Genomic DNA, 17,236 nt, shown 5'->3' on the forward strand with positions numbered 1-17,236 from the left:
AAAACATTTTAAACACTTAGTTTTATCTACAGGTGCCTTCTTGTGCTGAGTGTACTCCACTTCCACAGAAGTCAGTGGGACTTGATTTGTTGGATCAGGTCCCATGGCCATAAGACCAATTCTGTAGCAAAAGTTTATATGATAAGAATAGATACTCATAAGTCCTAAGAAGCTTGTAGACACTCTACGTATTTTCAGTCAAAAATATAAATACTTTGAAAATGCCTAAATGCAAGTTTTATCACTTTCTATTATTTTTTTTTTCAAAAAAAAATTCTCATTATAGTTATGACTGACAAAAAGCCAAGAAATTCAAAATTCAGATTCTAATGGGAATCACATGAACAAATAGTCCTTTTGTACTTAAGAATTGGTATTGTTGGTGAAATTATACAGTATATTTCCATTTGTGTTTCTTGTTAACTATATAGATCAAGATTTCATATAATTAAGGCCCCTTGTTTCCGGTTTTTATTTCATTTAGAATTTCTTAGGTGTTTGTTTATTATAAAACTTGAAAAACAGGTGAAAATTACTGGAAAAAATTATCAAAGTTTTCTGGGTAATTATCAGTGTTAATGTTGCAGGATGGAAGGACAGAAAAAGAACAACAAATAGAGAAAACGAAGAGTATTGAATGTAACAGAAATATAATGCTGTGGTTTATTTCTTTTTAATTTTCTTTTAACAACAGTTCATTAACAGTTTTCTGGTATTACCCTGGATATAATGGGCTTCAATGTAAATCCAAAAGTCCTGGGTAGTGTAGACTCTCAGCAATTTTTTCAGTGTCTCTCTTTTTTTCCCACTCAAGATCATTCTCCTGCAGTCTTGCATGTAGAAATATTCAATCCACATCAGATGAGACATTGAGGGTGGGGAAAGCAGCATAACTCAAAGTTGGGAAGTCAGTTCAATGGATTTTCCAAAATTCAAATGGAGCAATGTCGCCATTGTCTGGAGAAGGCATTATTATGTATGCATGGAATTTGCTTTCCAGTTTGGCCTTTTCTTCATTTAGGAGCCACAAAGATAGAAAAGATAAAAATATAGTCTCTACATTCATCAGTAAGGCCACACTTTTGCTATGGAGGTCAAACAGCACAATTACTTTCCAGAATGGTGATCACTCTTAAAAGACTTAGGGGACCTATTACAAGTGACCACTGCTTACTACTTCTTTGACAGTTTTGTATGAAAACTTTGGAAAAGCTTTACAAGTGTTTCTCGCTCTCTGGCAAAATGGAAATGAAAAGATTTATTTGTTTTTCCTGGAATCTCCCCATATACGCTTTTGTGACAAAGTTCTTCAGACATTGTTGCCTGTGATCTGTGTTAGAGAACGTTGTCTGTTTAAGAACAGAATTCCAATTTTTTCTGCACTTCGTATGATGGCTGAAGTTTCAATCAGAAATTAGAAGTACTTCATTAATTTTTTTTGTTTGAATGCTGATGATTTTCAACCTTTTCTAATCACAATGTGAATTAGTACTTAAATTTTGCGCAGCAAAGACCTCATTTAAGTATTACAGGGCAGAGAAATTCCATGGTGTCTCAGGAAAGGCATCCTCCAGCAACCGAAATGGGTTGATGTCACCTGAAGGACATGGAAGAGAATAGAAAAGGAATAGTACTTGAACATAACCCCCATCCCAAAATCATCCTCTTTCCTGTCACACAGGAGGGATACAGGGTAGGAGCTAGGAGACAACAGAGGAAAGCAGAACAGAGGGGAGAAGAAGAGCATGAGGGTGGGATCTGTGAAGGGGATGGAGACGAAAGAACAGGGAATAATCCTGCCATTGATACTTGATGGCAGTCCTGCAGATCCTAGTCACACAGGGTATGTCTACAGTGCAAGTTTAAAATCCATAACTGGCCTGGGCTACCTGACTGTAGTGTAGGCGCCCTGGCTGCAGCCTGACCTCTGGGACCCTCTCGCCTCACATGGTCCTAGAGGCCATCTCCAGCCCGAGCCCAAACATCTACACCGCAATTATACAGACCTGCAGCTGAGCCCCATGAGCCTGAGTCCGGTGGCATGGGTCAGCCACAGGTTTTTATTTGCAGTGTAGTCATACCCTGTGGAGATGTTTGGCTAAGCTGGTGCCTGAGCTCTGGGATCCTAGAGGGTGGAGTGTCTCAGAGCTCAGGCTCCAGCCTGACCCTGAATGTCTACACAGTGATGTTTAGCCCTGCAGCCCAAGTCAACTGACCTGGGCTCCCCACGGCTGTGCCATGAGTGTTTTATCCTTATGAAGATGTTCCCCGAGACATAGATTCACCAGAAGCAGTGGGGCTGCCATTACCCTCCTCCCCGCACCGTGCACTCCTCTGAAGAGCTGGGTCAGGAAGGGGCTCTGTCCAAGGCTCTGTTCCCTGAGGCTCCTCTCCAGGTAGTCGCATATCCCCAGGCAATGTTGAAAGGCTCAGCTCCTCACAAGGGCAGGTGAGGAAGGGGTGTCTGGTACTGATGGAGACAGCATGTGGTGGGAGGGATGCCTGGTATTCATGGGAGGCAGTGTGAGGGGGACAGGGATGCCTGGCACTCAAGGGAGCGCATCAGGCAGAGGGGAGGGGGATGAGGGGAAAGTGGGTGAGCCCTGGAGACACACTGAAGAGCTGGGTCCAGGGACTTTGTTGAGCAGGGAAGTGGACAGGGGCCAGTTCTTATTGGGTGCAGCTTTCTGCTCCCAGTGGCCAATTGTGCCAATGTTCAGGAGTCATGGGTGCTGGGACCAAGCTCCCTGAGCAAATTGGCAGCAGCCACCAACCAACACACGTGTGCTTTGCTGTCTGGCGGTGATGGTACATATTGGGAGCCAGGCCCAGGGAGTTCTGGCACTTACAAAATTTGGGTTAAAAGGTTAAAACCTGAATACTGGGTTTTTCAAAACCTGGGAATTTTTGGAGGTTTTTGGTAAAAACTGAAAATGAAGGGCCCTACATATAATGAACTACAGTGATTGAAAAGTTCATTGGCCTCTAGCAGCTTTTTGATATTAGATTCTAGTTAAGTAGAGTATATTAACCAGTTCAGATCACAGGAAGACAAAAGTTATCCAATTGTTAACTCTTCATTTACCAAAGAAAAACGTACTGTGATGGCTATATTTATGGTAGCTGTAATTTAACCTAGTCATCTTTAGTTTCCTTCTGGCTTTGCATATCACATGCAGTTCAGGTGAGATAAAGGAAGGTTTGTGTTTGAGGAAGTCTTTATGATTAACGAGTGGCACTGTGACCAAATTCAGAGGTAATGTGCAAGTTACACATCAATAAGTGCATCTGAATCTAAGAGAGACTAAGGTGGTGTAATTTAAATAGGGTTTATAGCCCCTACGGCCATGAGTCTTCTCTCTTACACCAGTTTTATCTCTACGCAAATCCATTATCTTGTGTTGTGGTTACTGCTGACTTACAATGGCGCTCTGGGTGTCAGGAGAATAAGGCCCTAAGTAGACTGAACGAAGGTGTATGTTACACCAGTTCACACTCATGCAAGGCCAAATTCAGAGATGAGTCTGTCTTTGCAGGTTATGGATGTGATCGATTACCTTGTTCATTTACACGATTTGATTATTACTCTGTTAACTTTTCAGAACACTGAATCACATGAGAAATATTAAATTCTCCATATGATCAAAATGGTCTTAATGAAAAGGCATAGGCTAGAAAACAGATTTAAGGAAGAAAGAAGAAATGTTTTATTTTAAAAATTCATTGTGTTCTAGTTTTTACTGTTAATCTCCTGTCTAGTTTTTGCCCTTTGCTAAGAGTAGTAATAAACCATTAATCTGGGGGATATAAAAAGTGTGTCCAAGCAGAGGAGAGACAACAGAAAAATATCTTTATATGCTACCCTTTGATAAACTACACTAGTTTAAATTGAGAACGATTGGACAGTTTAGCTTTGTCATGTTTCCTGAGATTTTATTTTAATTGCCAGCACATGCACTCTTTAATTAATAACTAGACATTGTTTTCCAACAGTAGACAAGGTGACATAGTAATGAGGAATGATATATGCTGTTGCCATTTGGATAGGAGAATAATGGGCTAGATTCTGCCATCCTTCAGCCTTGCCTGCACAAGAAAGTTTTACCACTTACATCAACATAGTTATACTGCTGGAACCCACCTACATGGGCACTCCTATTCCGGTATAAGAATGGGTTTATTTTTATTTATTTATTTTTGTTTAGATTAAACCTCTTCCAAAGTGACATAAATTAAAATGAAAAAATGCACAGATAGTGGAATAAGAATGTCTGAATGGGGGCATTATACTGGTCTAACTATATTGGTTTAAATTTGCATGTTAGGCTATACTGAAAAAACTTTCCAGTGTAGACAAGTCCTTACTCATGTCAGCTCTGCCTCAGCAAGGGACATAAACATAACTTTAAGCACATGAGAAAATTCATTGACTTCAGTGGTGTTACTCCTGTTTTCAAGGAGTAAGGTACTATTTATTGTAAGAGTGTCAGAAACTGGCTCACTGTAATGTTATCACAAGCTATTTATTATCCTTTTATAATTGTTTAAAACTCTATTACATATTTCAGGCAGTACTATCACTCAATTAATTTTGAAGAATAGCATTTGATTTTCTTATAATACCTTTCATAATCAAGATATTCCAGAAGTGATAAGCTAGTTATTGGTACACCTCTACCACAATATAACGCAACCTGATATAACATGAGTTCGGATATAACTCGGTAAAGCAACACTCCTTGGGGGCGGGACTGTGCACTCCGATGGATCAAAGCAAGTTCGATATAATGCGGCAAGATTTTTTTGGCTCCCGAGGACAGCGTTATATTGGAGTAGAGGTGTAGTACAAATTTATGTAGGCAGATATGGCTTCTATTATATTTTCAGAAATAGCTAACCCATTAGAACCGGCTTTAAGTAAAAGAATAAATGAGCTAGCTACGTTTTCAAAATGTGTCATGGGATCTTTAACTTCAATTAGAACGATCAGCAGAAATAACACAAAGGACCTCAGTTTAATATCTCATCCAAAGAATGGAAACTCTAACAATGCAGCTATTCCTAGTGCTGCACAGGAATGTTGGAACTGAGTATGAGTCCAGGTCACTATATGTGAGCAATTGAATTGAGATAATGGCTGATAGGAAGATTACATAAAAAATGGGTTAAATGTTAGTGATGTTATACACTACAATGTCATTCTGTGAACAGGATATTGTAGGGTTCCATGTTTACTCACTCTCAAAGATATCTGTACAAAAGGCCTGATCGGACAAATTGCTGAGTGGTAACAGGAGTGGAGGGTATGCAACAACTTGCAGGATCAGGTCCTTAATTTGATTATTTTACAAGTAAATATATATATTATTTTTCTAACAACATGCTTGGCTTCCTCATCTTAAGGTGAAATTGTGTTTTCTCCAGTTTGTGCATCATCACTCGTAATGATTCTGCAGTTGCATCTTAGTTAACAATTCCCTAGATGGTGCTTGAATCAAAAGATAATCCAGTTCAATCTCTCTTGGCTGTATTGGCTCTGCAAGGCTAACAAAACAAACAAACAAACAGAGGGCAGTAAACACTTATTTTTATAATTTAAAATAAATTTCAAATACACCCAGGTAGCAAATCTTTTGAGGAAGTGGCACTTTTGTTTTTGACCATAACCACACTGTAAGGCTGCTCAGTTGAAGTCATTGAAAGTCAGGAATGCAAGAATTTGGATTCTACTAGCAACGCTGCCCCAGCTGTGTTTAACTTCTTGTATGTATTATAATATACATTTACTGACGTAAACAGTAACACATTAACCTATGCATTTAGTAAAAACAGCAAACAGAAAATGCTGTATAGTATATACACTGTACATGTAACATAACTGAGTTAGCATAGTGATTGGCACCTTAACGTTGCATTTCCAATTTTTTGATTAGTTTAACTGTACAATCTTAACATTTCATACTTTTTTTTTGCATTAATTTGCTAGGACTTAAATGTTTATGGCAACTTAAAGATTATTTTTTAAGTACCATCATACGCTGAAAATTACACCCTTAAGAGTGCTTTAAATATTTACGACAACATATAAGTATTTAAATGACTTGAAACCTTTCAGATGACCGCACGTCTTTAAATATTTGGGACAGTTTAAAGGCTCATGCCATATGAGATAAAATCTTTTTATCAATTTTGAGTTCTGCAATGGTAAAAAATATACATATTCTCCTTTTAGAAGAAAAATTTCCACCGCTTTCATTACACAGAGACTTAAGTTGTAGCTGAACTTTGAAATATGGTAAGTCAAAAAGCCCCTGAAGTGTGTGTTCACAACCAAGACTGAAAAAAGTGTGTGATAAAGGTATGAGCAATTCAAAGTTGGCTTCTGCACATGTGTAATAGTTTCTGTGGGCTCTTTACCGAGATCAAGGTATATCTTATTATTTGTATTATTGAAGCCCCTAGGAGCCCTACTCATGGTCCAGGATCCCACTGCTCTAGGTGTTGTACAAACACAGAACAGTATCTGTTCTCCCCTTTAAATCAGGGTGTCACTCAGCTTACCCTAACAGCTGCTATCAGTTGTTAGTAGGGGCTTTCAGCTTCCTGGCCTCTCACTGCATCCTGATTGTCTCTGGTGCTTGGAGACCACCAAGTCTTAAAAGTAATCCCCAGGAGCTGAAATGGCTGGTGTGTAGATGGGAGGGGATTTAACAGAGGAGCCATTTGGAGTTGGAAAGAAACGTACAAAAATGCTGTGACTGAGGCCAAAAAAACATGACGTGTCCTCAGCCATTTGGAGTAAATTTAGTTTCTGATGGAGGTATCTGTCTTCTCAGTTTCTTTAGGTCCACCACTTGTGGTCCTGATCCCTATTCATATTGGTGTCTCAAAGGAAGTGTGGTAGCCATGGTGTCAATATTGAGAGGCATTGCTAAAACCTCACTGAGCAAGGAGAGGGTGTTGACAATTCTTAAACACACTGAAGTCTAACCCCTCTTCAAGATACTTTCCTTTGACGTGGAACTACTTGCTATTCAATCCTGCATAATCTTAAACTTTACCTCCTTTGGAGAGGTGGTTGAGAAGGCAGAGCTTGTCAATTGCATGTGCAGCTGGACACTCCCCCAACATTCCATTGGGACGACACCTGTCATGGTCATGAATTATCTTTGTTAATTTGAGGTCAATTGGCATTTATTCTCATGCTGAACCTCTCAACAGATTTTGATTCTGCTGACCATGGGTTGCTGCTTCAGTTGACTGGTGATACTGATGTTCTGCCAGGAACTGCCCTGCAGTTGTTCCTTTCATACCTAGAAAACAGACATAGTGTTCCCCTCCATCCTTCCTGTATTTCTCTCCCTTTTCCTCCCTCCCTTCTCAATATTGTCTTGCCCTTCCTTCCTTTTCCTACTATTCGTGCACTTCTATTACATCTCCTTCCTCCACCCTTGCTGTATTCCCAAATTTATATTTTAAAAAACAATTTTTTAAAAAATATATGTAGTTTTCACATAGCCACTTATCATGGACTACAGCTCATGTGCTTGATTTGTTTTCCGTCACTCTTCATCTGATTTGTCTATTTAGTTTGTAAAAGCTCTTAAGGGAAGCTTCAATCTTTTAATGCCATCCCTACCCCTTCATCTGATTGGGGCTACTGGAATATAAAAATAATAATAATCAGTGATAGGCAATTGTTTGTCTTCACCAAAAGATTTGAATTGGCATCTCTGTCAAATGCTGCCTAGTTGGGACAGTATCAGCATGGATATATGCCTCAGGTCAGGATGGCAGCATTCAGGAGGCACCTTCTTTCTGCCTCAGGCCATGTCTACATCTAAAATTTTGCAGCGCTGGTTGTTACAGCTGTATTAGTACAGCTGTATAGGGCCAGCGCTGCAGAGTGGCCACACTTACAGCAACCAGTGCTGCAAGTGGTGTTAGATGTGGCCACACTGCAGCGCTGTTGGGCGGCTTCAAGGGGGGTTCGGGGAACGCGAGAGCAAACCGGGAAAGGAGACCAGCTTCGCCGCGGTTTGCTCTCGCGTTCCCCGAACCACCCTGCAAACCGCAGGGAAGGAGACCTGCTTGCTCGGGGGTTCCGGGAACGCGAGAGCAAACCGGGAAAGGAGAACAGCTTCGCCGCGGTTTGCTCTCGCGTTCCCCGAACTACCCTGCAAACCGCAGGGAAGGAGACCTGCTTGCTCGGGGGTTCGGGAACGAGAGAGCAAACCGGGAAAGGAGACCAGCTTCGCCGCGGTTTGCTCTCGCGTTCCCGGAACCACCCAGCAAACCGCAGGGAAGGAGACCTGCTTGCTCGGGGGTTCCGGGAACACGAGAGCAAACCGGGAAAGGAGAACAGCTTCGCCGCGGTTTGCTCTCGCGTTCCCCGAACTACCCTGCAAACCGCAGGGAAGGAGACCTGCTTGCTCGGGGGTTCGGGAACGAGAGAGCAAACCGGAAAAGGAGACCAGCTTCGCCGCGGCTTGCTCTCGCGTTCCCGGAACCACCCAGCAAACCGCAGGGAAGGAGACCTGCTTGCTCGGGGTTCGGGAAACGCGAGAGCAAACCGGGAAAGGAGACCAGCTTCGCCGCGGTTTGCTCTCGCGTTCCCGGAACCACCCAGCAAACCGCAGGGAAGGAGACCTGCTTGCTCGGGGTTCGGGGAACGAGAGAGCAAACCGGGGAAGGAGACCAGCTTCCCCGCGGTTTGCTCTCGCGTTCCCCGAACCTCCCTGCAAACCGTAGGGAAGGAGACCTCCTTGTTCGGGGAACGCGATAGCAAACCGGGGAAGGAGACCAGCTTCGCCGCGGTTTGCTCTCGCGTTCCCGGAACCACCCAGCAAACCTCAGGGAAGGAGACCTGCTTGCTCGGGGTTCGGGGAACGCGAGAGCAAGCTGGGGAAGGAGACCAGTTTGATTACCAGAGGCTTCCTCGGTGATGCTGGGATACCTGCTTATTCCACGGAGGTCAAGAAAAGCGCTGGTAAGTGTCTATACTTGATTACCAGCGCTGGATCACCAGCGCTGGATCCTCTACACCCGAGACAAAACGGGAGTACGGCCAGCGCTGCAAACAGGGAGTTGCAGCGCTGGTGGTGCCCTGCAGATGTGTACACCTCCTAAGTTGCAGCGCTGTAACTCCCTCACCAGCGCTGCAACTTTCTGATGTAGACAAGCCCTCAGTTCCAGATTAGAAATTTAGATGCTTTAGGCTGTTTTAAAAGCTTTAGAAGCTATTGGTTGATAGTCTGATATTTCTGGTGGATTGCAGCTTGCATGAGAGGTCAACGACTCTGGGTGGCGGGGGGGGGGTAATCTCTCGAGTTGCTTGGGCTGATTCCACTGAGAGCTTGAATATGAAGCTGGAGACCTTAAATTGGACTCTTTATTCAGTGGCAAGCCAGCTGAGTGACTGGAACACCAGAATGACGTACACATAGCAACCTGAGCCGCTGAGCATTTTGTTACAGGTAAGGCTGGAGTAGTCTGAATTTCCTGTCACTTTTGCAGATACTGTCAATTCTCAACAACGATGTTGCATTAGCAGTAAATTTTTGCAGTTAATTTTGTAAACGTTAAATAACTTTATATAGCAAAGCACTAATGAAAACTTCTTGCTGCAGGCTCTGACTTCATTAGCCAAGCTGCATATCCGTTTTGTCTGACATCTGCATTTTCAGTCTGATGTCACTCAGCCCATTTTTTGCCATTGCCTCCCCCTTCATTGTATTAGCTGTGAGAAACAAAGAGAAGCTTATAACAGGGACACATGGTAGTGCAAGGGTCAGAAGAGACCAGCACATAACAACTGTACAATAAACCTTCTAAATTAACATTTTGGTTTAAAAAAACATCAGTGTTCTACTGGTTGCCAAGTTTCCCTTTTCATATCCATTAGCATTTTAACTGTACGCTCAAACTCATAATGGCCATGGCCAGTGCTGATATCATATTGTTTTAAAATTATTATACAGAAGGAAATAATCCAGTATGATCTCTTTGGTTTATAGCCTGTGTTCTGTGTTGAATTTGATGTAATAGCCTCCTACCCATATCCAGCTACTTCTTTATCACATCAATTACAAACTGTTGCAATATTCCATGTGTTGCAATATTTTGACCTCATACAGAGAATTCTTCTGTAGGTTTCATGAATATCCTCTCTTCACATACTGAAGTCACTAGGAGCTGTAGTACCTATCACCACTTTTTATTTTAGGAGCCTAAATATAGTTTTTGGCACCTAACTTCAGGCATTCATGTTTGGAAAATGTAGGCCAACGTTGAAATAACATTTAAACAAATAACAGGAAATAGGTCTGATAACAATAACAAAAAAATGTAAACAGTTAACACCTTTTTAACTTGAATCACTAACAATATTCTTTCTCCAAAACAATAAAGATTCACCATCTTACTCCCTAACTTAAGGGATGGAAGAGTTAACAATGTTTGTTCTTTGAGATAACAAGTGGATCTTGCAGCAAAACTAGGGAAGAGTAGAGCTGACATTCCTGGCATTTAAGATAATGAGCAGAACAATCTTTAATAAAGGAAAAAGTTTACGTTCTTTTTGTATCTTAGGAAGTAAAAAAGGGAACAAGTTCAGTTAAAAAAAATCACTTGCAGAGCACCTTTGAAGGGGAAAATCTTTGTTTCAGTCTCCTTTTAAATTAGTTCACTCCTTGTTTCTAACAATGCCCTGTTTTTGCAGACTGATGTTTTCCTTTAGGGGTTTCCTTTATGTCTCTTGCATTCTGTTCTGAATGAGAAAGGATAGAAGCAAATAAAAAGCAGTGCTGGCCAGCACAGAACATATTTAACAAGGTGCGGCATAAGTGTTTTTTTGACAGAAGGTGGCTAAAATCCTTACTCAAAAGGGGAAGTCGTACCAGCCCTACGGGTAAAGTAGCCATTTCAGAGCCTGTAAAGTATACTTATCTGAAACCAATACCCATACCAGTGCCAGCTCTCCTTAATGGATCAACCTAAAAGAACTCAAATCCTAAATTCTCTTTCCACCTACATTACTGTTAAGGATAGGTGAACTCATTTTATCTAACGCTGAACACGCTCATAAATAAAACTTATCTGTTTTCTGTTCTATGGAGAGTGGGACGGGGTAGGAAGAGGGAAAGGGTAGAGTAAAAAATTAATGAAAATCTATGGATAAAGTAGAATTGAGGGGAAGCCGTGACAGATAGAAACTGAGAGGGGGAGGGAGTGAGGGGTACAGAAGGGAAAAGAGGCAAATTGAACAAAAAAAAAATTACAGAATCTATATAATTGCATATACTTTAGGGCACAACTTGTCTCAGCTTAGCTTTTACAGATCGTTTTCCTTTTCTTTTCCATATATCATATAGGATCATAATCTTTTCTTTAATACAGCGAAGGAAAAAAGTTTAAAATACAGGGAAAAGGGTTGCAAATTCAAACTAGTTTTGTACATCTCATTTTGACAGATTCCCAAAATCCAAAATTGTACGGAACTGGGTAGTCCCTCACTACTATATTAGGAGTTTGTCACATAACTTTTCATATGCAAGAAGTTCTAAAGCTTCTTATATTGTATTACAGTAGATATCGTCATACTGATAAAGGAGTGACTGTGTGGCAAATAGAGTAGCCATTATACTCTCAAAATTGTACTCTCGCAGCTTTAGATAGAACATGTTTTTTCAGGAGAAAAAAATATATTCACCAGGGCTCTGATCTTATCTGGTACTTTTCAAAAGAGTGCCTGTGCATAAACTATCCTGTGAAGATTATTATTACCACCATATCACAAAAAACAAAGTAAGATAATATCTTGTTTGCCACTCACAATTACATTGTAGTTCTGCTTGGCCCCAATTATTTTCTAAGGATTTCCATCCTACTATGTAGCTGTTGTTTTGGATACTTCTCTCAGTACATTACGTTGATTTCTGCACCCCCGCTCCCCCATCTTTTTCCTTCCTATCAATGGTCTTGCAGTCTCTCTTTTTTTTTTCTTCTTTTTTTGTGGGTGTTTGCATCTATCCCTACAGTACTTCAGTCCTATCTGCAAACTTACCTTGTGTGTTAATGTCTTTTCCTGGTAAAGCAGTTCCTTTTCCCTTCTCAGCTCTCTTGGTAAAGCAGTGGCTAAAGTAATATGAATACAAAGCATGTATTCTATCACCCATCATCCCAAAAGTATTACATGTTTTCAATGTCCAAAAATGTGCCCTAGGTGTACATGGTTTTACATGAACAGACATGATTCAGATACAAAATTCCCAGACAAAACCTTCGTTACACTGTTGTTGTATATAACAATAGCTGGGGATGGGGTGGGGGGGAACATTAATAGAATGTTCTTTTCAAAGAGAGACTGAAAAGTAAAATTGAAAATTACGGTTACATTTAAAAACCCCCTTTTTCTCTCTCCCAAGTAGTAGAGAATATAAAAATGCAGATTTAAAATACTTTAATTCTGTCCCAGACCCTTGCCACTCTGTGCACCATTCGTGATAGATAGGAATTTATGACAAGTATCACAATATCACAGGAAGGTGACCTGTTATAACTCCACATATCTTCATGTCTTCATCAAAGACCTAGTGGTTGAGACCTCTTCAATACCCTTATTATTTATTTATTTAAGAACTGACACTGTGTTTGGAGCTGTATAGACACACAATTAAGAGTCTTTACTCTAAAGAGCTTACCATTTAAAATCTCAATCATGTATGATCTCCAAGGGGGCGCAACCCCATGGAAGTTGATTCACATGTGTAAAATAAGTATAATGGTAACTGCCTACCCAATATTAGTTTTTTTTATAATGTACTTTGAGTTCGGTGGATAACAGATGCTGTTCAAATATAAAATATCATTATTAAAGTCAGAGGATGGCAGATTGCAGACTCCAGAGTTTATGAATCCCAGCCTCCTTGCTCAGTCCATTAAAGATTCAGCAAAACCAAGCTGGTTTGCACCTTATAAAAACTGCATTGGCACATGCAGAACAGCCTAAAATTTGCAAAAGCCAGAATAAATAAGCATTTTCTAAATAATTTCCACCCAGGCTTTCCAGAAAACAGTCAAAGTACTACAAAGTATCACTAATACCAACTAAGTTTCTAAACCTAGATGTCTGAGATTTAATATTTCAAATAATAATAAAGTAGAACAGTTCTCAAAGCGTGAAATATTGCTAATTTTTCATGCTACCTGTTTCCGCAAACAAATCTCCTTTTGGTCGAGGAACACAAAAAAACTCAGATGGATTGGTTTAATTTGAATGAATTAGAGTGATGAGCAGAAGTGCATGTGTTAGCTTGCTACCTGTGACAAATTGACCTACGGAGAGATAAGTAAGTATCTGTATGATCAAAACTCTCACCTGATGATGATTTTATTTTTCATTTAAAATATTAGCAAATGTTACCTTTTTTTCTATACAGAAGCATCTGTCGTATTCCTAGATATTCTTTAAGACCATGATATTCAGAAAGAACTGTTACATTTTATCCATGATATTAAATAGTCTTAAAGGAACTGAAAATAGGCACTCGCAGAAACTATTAATTCAGACAAACAATGAAGAGTAAGGTTGTGCAAAAATCTGACATATGGTAGGCAAGCTCTATTATTGATTCATGTGTAACTTGACATTTTGCCTAAATATTGCATCACCCACCGATCTCCCATGCAATACCTAGATTAACTGGACAGAGTTGGGATTGAAGTTCCTTATTGTTCCCAAAATCTTGGAGTGGAACAAACACTCTGCTACAATTTTGCCAAACCTAACAGTATGCATTGTTAGTGCATGAGTATCTTAAAGTGAAATTGAAAATAAAAATACTGATCAATTTCACTTTTGCTTCTATTCAAAGGTGAAAGATTAAAAAAATTACCATAATATAAAGTGTTATTACTACAGTAAGGAAGTGTTTTTAATATGCTTACCATGACTATATTCCATTTTAAATATGAAAAAATTAAGGTACTAAAACTTGCAAAATTCATTTTGTCTGAGTTATAGGTACACAGGAATAGCCTGTGTATTTAATAAGTTACAGGTACACAGAAACAACATTCAAATTTCCTTTTCTTTGATTGTCTTTAAAAGACAGTTTGCCTATTTTTAAGTCCTTTCAGTGGCATTTATTGGTTTCTGCATAATTTTCTGTAGCAGTTGCATTACAAGTTTCTTAAAATGAGGATTTAGCATGGATCAGCTGCTGCAGGGAAAGGAGCTACTGTAATAAAACCTTCCCTGTTATTTTCCAACAGCCATTTCAAAGTACTCTTCTTTTAAGAACCTTTCCCAGCTGTGTGTGAACACTGAATTTGACCTCTTTCAATCTTTTAAAATATGGCCCTAATTTGAAAGAATCCTCACTGCAAAGATGCAAGAATGGGAGGCTAGCACCCTTTAAATAATATATTATGTAACTTGCAGTTTTCTAGAGACGCCCTGAGGGAGGATACTAACTTAAGATGAATTGTACAGTAGTAGCAATAACAGAATTTATTTATAATGTGATGTTTTGCTACAATGAATAAGTAATGGATGCATTCTCACTACATCAAAAAAACTGTCAGCACAAAAAACAGTAGTGCAATCAAGGCTGCTCTTAAGTAGAACCACCCATAGTAGTTGTTTTAGTTTTGGTCTCAGGGGAGATTTGCCACCAGTATGTAACCAGGACTGTAGGACCCTGTGTTTCTATGGGCCTCTGCCACCTCTGCTGTCCACAGGCCCTTGCTGCTTCTAGGTTCACTTTTGAATAACCAAGATTTGGGGGTGAGGGAAGGCACGGCTACTGCAAGTCAGAGGGCACCTGAGTACAGTTTCTCTTGTGGAAGAGATCTGGGGTCAACTCTGTAAGTTACTTCACTAAGGACCCTACAAAACGTAAGGCCAGCTTCACACATAGTATGATAAAAACAAGGAATAGTAAGATCTTTTTACCCTCTTGTTTCCTGCTCAGGAAACAATTACAGTGTTGTGGCCAGGTCAGGTGTCAGAGAATGGTGGTAAGACTATTACTCAACATTGGACTTGGCACTTATCCAGCCATTTCCAGCAACACTGTTAAAATGAAAACAAACTCATTAGTTTTCCATTATACAGCAAATGAGCAGCAGAACTCGAGTCCCAGTCCATTCTTTCATGGCTGCATTGCCAAGTCCTAGACTGGGGCCTTGGGGAAAGACTGCTGTAACTGCTGAGTAGCTGCCACTGGGTACCCATCTTCGGGCAGCCCTTGCCCTTCACCTGCAGTGTACCTACAGCCTGATCCTGGTATAAGTCTTCACATGGGAGTGCCTAAGTGAGGCTGGCCCCTTGTGCACCTGGGCACTCATGCCCGTTCCCTAATGTTGGGGTTTGCTGACAGGAATGGCAGGCTGAAGGAGGCTGAGTGAATTATGGATCACCAACAGGTCTGAGTACCAGAAGGAGGCTGCCAGACAACTCTCCAATACCAAATTCTACAGGCCACTTTGCTCAGATCCCACTGAGGAATATACTAAGAAACTGCACCATCCACTCCGGACACTCCCTACACTAACACAGGAACAAATCAACATGCTCAGGGCCCCGACCGGGGTTATTCTATCTACTACCCAAAATCCACAAACCTGGAAATCCTGGATGCCCCATCATCTCTGGAATTGGCACTCTCACTGAAGGACTATCTGGATATGTGGACTCTCTGCTCAGACCCTACGCCACCAGCAGTCCCAGCTATCTCCATGACACCACTGATTTCCTGAGAAAACTACAATGCATTGGTGATCTCCCAGAAAACGCCATCTTAGCCACCATGGATATGGAAGCTCTTTCCAGAAACATCCCCCACACAGATGGAATACAAGCTGTCAGGAAGAGTATCCCTGATGATGACACAGCGCAACTTGTTGCTGAGCTCTGTGACTTTATCCTCACACACAATTATTTCAAATTTGGTGACAATATATACCTCCAGACCAGTGGCACCGCCATGGGAACCCGCATGGCCCCACAGCATGCCAACATTTTTATGGCTGACCTGGAACAATGCTTCCTTAGCTCTCGTCCACTCACACCCCTTCTCTGCCTATGCTACATTGATGACATCTTCATCATCTGGACCCATGGGAAAGAGACTCTGGAAGAATTCCACCATGATTTCAACAGCTTCCACCCCACCATCAACCTCAGCCTGGACCAATCTACATGGGAGGTCCACTTCCTAGACACCACAGTACAAATAAGTGATGGTCACGTTAACACCACCCTAAACCGAAAACCCACCGACCGCTATGCCTACCTTCGTGCCTCCTGCTTCTACTCCGGACGCACCACACGATCTATTGTCTGCAGCCAAGCGTTGAGGTACAACTGCATTTGCTACAACCCCTCAGACAGAGACCAACACTTACAAGATCTTCACCAAGCATTCTCACAACTATGATACCCGCATGAGGAAAGAAATCAACAGAGCCAGACGTGTACCCAGAAGCCTCCTGCTACAAGACAAGCCCAAGAAAGAAACCAACAGAACTCCACTGGCCATCACCTACAGTCCTCAGCTTAAACCTCTCCAACGCATCATCAGTGATCTACAACCCATCCTGGACAATGATTCCTCGCTTCCACATACCTTAGGTGGTAGGCCAGTCCTCGCTCAGATACAACTCGACAACCTTAAGCATATTCTCACCAGCAACCACACACCAAACCATAACAGCTTTTACCCAGGAACCAATCCATGCAACAAACCTCGATGCCAACCTTGCCCACATATCTATACCAGTGATACCATCACAGGACCCAACCAGATCAGCCACAACATCACCGGTTCATTTACCTGCACAGCCACCAATGTTATATACGCCATCATGTGCCAGCAATGCCCCTCTGCTATGTACGTCGGCCAAACCGGACAGTCTCTGTGTAAAAGGATAAATGGAAACAAGTCAGATATTAGGAAGGCAATATACAAAAACCTGTAGGAGAACACTTCAGCCTCCCTGGACACACAGTAGCAGATTTAAAGGTAGCCATCCTGCAGCAAAAAAACCCTTCAGGACCAGACTTCAAAGAGAAACTGCTGAGCTTCAGTTCATTTGCAAATTTGACACCATCAGCTCAGGATTAAAGAAAAACTGTGAATGGCTAGCCAACTACAAAAGCAATTTCTCCTCCCTTGGTGTTCACACCTCAACTACTAGAAGAGGGCCTCATCCTCCCTGATTGAATTAACCT

General features: G+C 41.2%; 1 protein-coding gene and 1 long non-coding RNA gene across 4 annotated transcripts in view; one reads left to right on the plus strand and one right to left on the minus strand.

Annotated features, from left to right (window-relative positions):
- Positions 1-17,236, plus strand: part of PIK3CB (phosphatidylinositol-4,5-bisphosphate 3-kinase catalytic subunit beta) — a 213,577-nt gene that overhangs the window by 26,990 nt on the left and 169,351 nt on the right. The gene's annotated exons all lie outside the window — the stretch shown is intronic.
- Positions 641-16,880, minus strand: LOC115657413. 2 transcript variants are annotated; one of them, XR_004001971.1, is made up of 4 exons: positions 16,839-16,880; positions 14,957-15,076; positions 12,065-12,135; positions 641-1,597 (listed from the first exon to the last, which is right to left on the minus strand). It is a non-coding gene; the product is annotated as an uncharacterized LOC115657413 (long non-coding RNA). The 2 variants fall into 2 exon arrangements; XR_004001970.1 differs by lacking the exon at positions 14,957-15,076.

This window comes from Gopherus evgoodei, chromosome 9 (assembly GCF_007399415.2).
Source record: "Gopherus evgoodei ecotype Sinaloan lineage chromosome 9, rGopEvg1_v1.p, whole genome shotgun sequence".
Classification (NCBI taxonomy): Eukaryota; Metazoa; Chordata; order Testudines; family Testudinidae; genus Gopherus; species Gopherus evgoodei.